Here is a 3821-nt window from a genome sequence, read left to right as displayed (position 1 = left end):
GTTACAACTATTCTTCTGCAACTTAGCTCTGTATTGGAAAACATAGCGGGCACTATGCTATGTATTATTTTGGTACAACTGTGATCATAGCTACTTCTGTTTTTTCTTTTCTTCTCCTTGACTTCTTAAAACAGACACTTAGGTTTACCGTTAGTTTAAACAATACACTTCCTTATCTCTTATGAATGTTCTGCTAATTACTTTCACCTTACTCAGTTTGGATAATAAAAAAACTAGCCATTTTCATTTTCACTTCCACTTCCAGTTGGTTTCATTTAATGATTCTAAAACACTATTGCAATACTAAAGGGGAAAGAAATCAAAGAAAGGCCCTTTCATGAAACTTAGTTTCATGAAAATGCCTCTACTGATGGCAAGATTAGTACTCTTTACCTTTCAAAACATAATGAGCTATTTTTTTCTGCCATAGTGCCTTTAATCATCAAGGTATCACAATAAAGGAAGTGAATATCCAAGGACAAACTGAACCAGCTCAAAAATATAAATCCCTTCCCCCATAAGGCAAATATATTGCCTGAGAAAATCAGACTGTTGTGGTACATGCAGGGCACCACCGAAAATTACAGCTCTCCTTAATACTTAATATCTGCAGATTAGACTTAAACATTTCAGACATAGTAAACATAGTATGAACTATGACTGCCTGACAGGACCTGAAAAAGGTATTGTCCCTTGCAAGAGTTAATGAGATCAAAAGTATTTTTTTTCTAAGAGTTTATTTATTTTGTAGAGAAAACAGTCAATTCAGAGCTTAGTTTTGGTACCGTGGCGAAAATTCTCTCTATATAAAGGGCTTAATCCATTGTCAATGTGCCCTCTATATAAAGGGCTTAATTCAGCCAGTGCTGCATCAAGAATGCCTGTCAAGAATGATAGGTGAGGCATGGCTCCAGTGGAGTGGGCCAGGCAGATGCAGAGCGGGAAGGGGAGGTAGAATGGGTGGCATGGGGCTGGACACAGAGCAGGAAGGTGGTGGCATGGGGATGGACATGGAGTGTCAGGGGGTGGTGGACAGCTGGATGTGGAGCAGCGGCAGCATGAAGTGGTGGTGGCAGCTGCCACATGCAAACTCCCCTCCCACCCCTCACTTCTGGGAGGTGATGGCGGCACAGGGTGGTGGGTGGGGGTGCTCTGTCCCCACCCACGTGCCAGCCCCCCCACATAACTTTTGATGGGCAGTTTGCTAGTATACACATATAAAGTTACAAAATTGCAAATAAATATACATGGGCTTCCGTTCACCTTTTAATGATTTGAGGCCTGAAATTTTCATAGCTTTCTTACACATCTTAATTCATCTTTTAAATTAAGTTGAGACTTATACCAGATTACTATTACAGACAGCAAATTAATTGATTTTTACTAGTGACATGGTTGTGGGAATGCCTAGGTGGAGAGGCAACTGGGGTCACAGGTGGGTGACAGAGAGAGGAAAAACTGAAGCATATTTGTATTGTGAAGGGAAAGAACCAAAGAGCATAGAGTGGTTAAAGTTAAGGAAAGGATGAGTGGGTACAATGGAGATGGGATTGTCCCTTGGAACAAATGGAGGGATTAGAGAAGGAGAACAAATCCACTATTGCATCAATGAGATGAGCAAGGGATAGTTACTAGAGTGAAAGGGAAGGTAAGCAAAGGAATAAAAGAGCTGGAAAAATAGAGTGCTGAGAAAAGTGGAGATAAGAAGTGGAGAAAGGCCAAGAGACAAAAAAGCAACTGAGATTGCAGGCATGCAATTAGTTATGGTGCCATATGGCATATAGTTAGATAGGTACATGATAGAACTGAAGAAAGAGAGACATATTTGTCATTTATATTTCCCATCTTTTCGCATTATTTTGACTGAAAAGGGCTACATGGAGGTTTGTGGAGTTTAGTCTTAGTAACACACTTGGGTATTTCTTTTATTGGTTAAAAATGAATTAACATATCGGGGCAACATAGCAATGTAGATAAATGTACTTGTTTCTTCCTCAGGTGCAAAGTATGATTACCAGATGACTAAACATTTGGTAGGATTGTAAAGCCTGAGACTACTAAAGATACAGGATTTTTTCTATTCTTAGAATACTTTCTTCAGCATTGTTGCTGACAGGCAAATGGAAATATCCCAATATGTAGGAGTTCAGAAACAGACTGTGCTGATAGAGTTCCATACCTGCAACTGAACCACTGCAGAAAACAGTACCCATAGTTCTCTAGAGAAGTTTGCTTGGAGAGAGAAGGGAAGTCAGCTGTTTGACACCGACTCTTACAGGAGGGGAAGTCAGCTGTCTGGCACTATAAAAGACATAGCTTTCCTGCTCCCACAGCTGTTGGCAACCTTTTTGGGCTGCAAGCTGGGGTGACCCAGTTTGGGTGGGTCAGATGTGGTGGACACTGGGATCCAGCTGACACTTTTGTGCAGGGCAGAGTGGGAAAGTGCCTGCAGATGGCACTTCTCCCAGCAGCAGCAGGGAAAAGCCCACATCCAGGGACTGGATCTGGCCTGCTGGGCCATAGGTTCCCAACCCCTGAATTATCACTTCAGGATTATATTAATCTTTTTGCCACTCATTCAGAAACAAGTTTCTTGTCTTCACCGTAATAATTTAGCCCTATCTGCAATTAATCTGTCCCTTTCCTTTATCAACAATGGTAAACCTCTCATCTGGTAATTCATCTCTCTCACAAGGTGTGTCCCTTATGCATGGGAAACAAATCCCCATTGCAATCAATTAGACTAGCACATTGTTAACTCATGCATAAAAACACTGCCAGCTAGCTGAAAGTGAGTAGGCAGGTTGTCAAGCATTTCAGTTTCCTACATGCCAAATCAACTACTACTACTACTACTTTGTTCTCCTAGTAACAGTGTTTGTTCCACTTCATTCACTTGTTGCTGCTTGTTCAAACCAGAGTCTGCTGATCAGCGATGACTTTTGTATTAACTTTCACAGCACACAGCATGAGGTAGTCCTGATGACTGATTAGGGCTGAAATCATGAGTAATATCAAAAAACAAGCATGTTGCTAATCCAGTGTCTGAACGCCCTAGATAAACTTGATCTACAAAAAGATCTTACACAAGAAAAAAATGTTGGCATTTAATGTTAGTTTTAGAGACTCAAAACACTCCTGTGACTGCTTGAGTACAGAAGCATCCTTTTTAAATGCCTGAAAAAAGCTCTATTCTTTTTTTAAAGCCTTTCTCTTTAGACTCAGAAGGCCCCTGATAACATGTAGGGACAAGACAAATAAGGACAGCTTGCTGGAACCAGAACTGCTTGTTCTCAGACCTCTGGGATACTGCTGGGAAGATGCAGTTTCAGAGGGAAACGAAAATAGCTACAGTTTGGTTGGAAGGAGCTACAAACTATCTGCTGGGCTGTGAAATATAAGCAACTTTTGTCAGGAGCAGCCAAGGAACAGCTCAGTAGCAAAACAGCTTTAAAGGAGGAACACTAAGGCCATTACAAAAATCCTGAACGCCCTCAAGAATAAGATAAACACCAAGAGCGGGAGGGTGCAAGGAAGGGAACACACACCCTCCCTAGTATCGCCTAAACAGCAGTGCTTCTGCTATTGCTAGACACCAGGTTTTATGCTTTGGGAAAGGGGGCGGGACTTCCTTTGACCAATCGGAAGCGTCGCTGAACATGAGGGACGGGACCAGGACGTGAGTGGCAGCTTGTGAGATAAACAATTTGCCGCGCGAGCTTCCCTGGGCTCCGTGCGTCCAACGGTTGCAGCAGGGCCCCGCGAGTGAGGAGGACGGCGGGAGAGCACCAGGGGGTGCGTGGGGAGGCAAGGCGGTGGGG

The sequence above is a fragment of the Crocodylus porosus genome, unplaced genomic scaffold (assembly GCF_001723895.1).
Source record: "Crocodylus porosus isolate Cpor-Errol unplaced genomic scaffold, CroPor_comp1, whole genome shotgun sequence".
Lineage (NCBI taxonomy): Eukaryota > Metazoa > Chordata > Crocodylia > Crocodylidae > Crocodylus > Crocodylus porosus.
The sequence above is the reverse complement of the archived record's forward strand: the minus strand, read 5'-3'. Positions refer to the sequence as shown.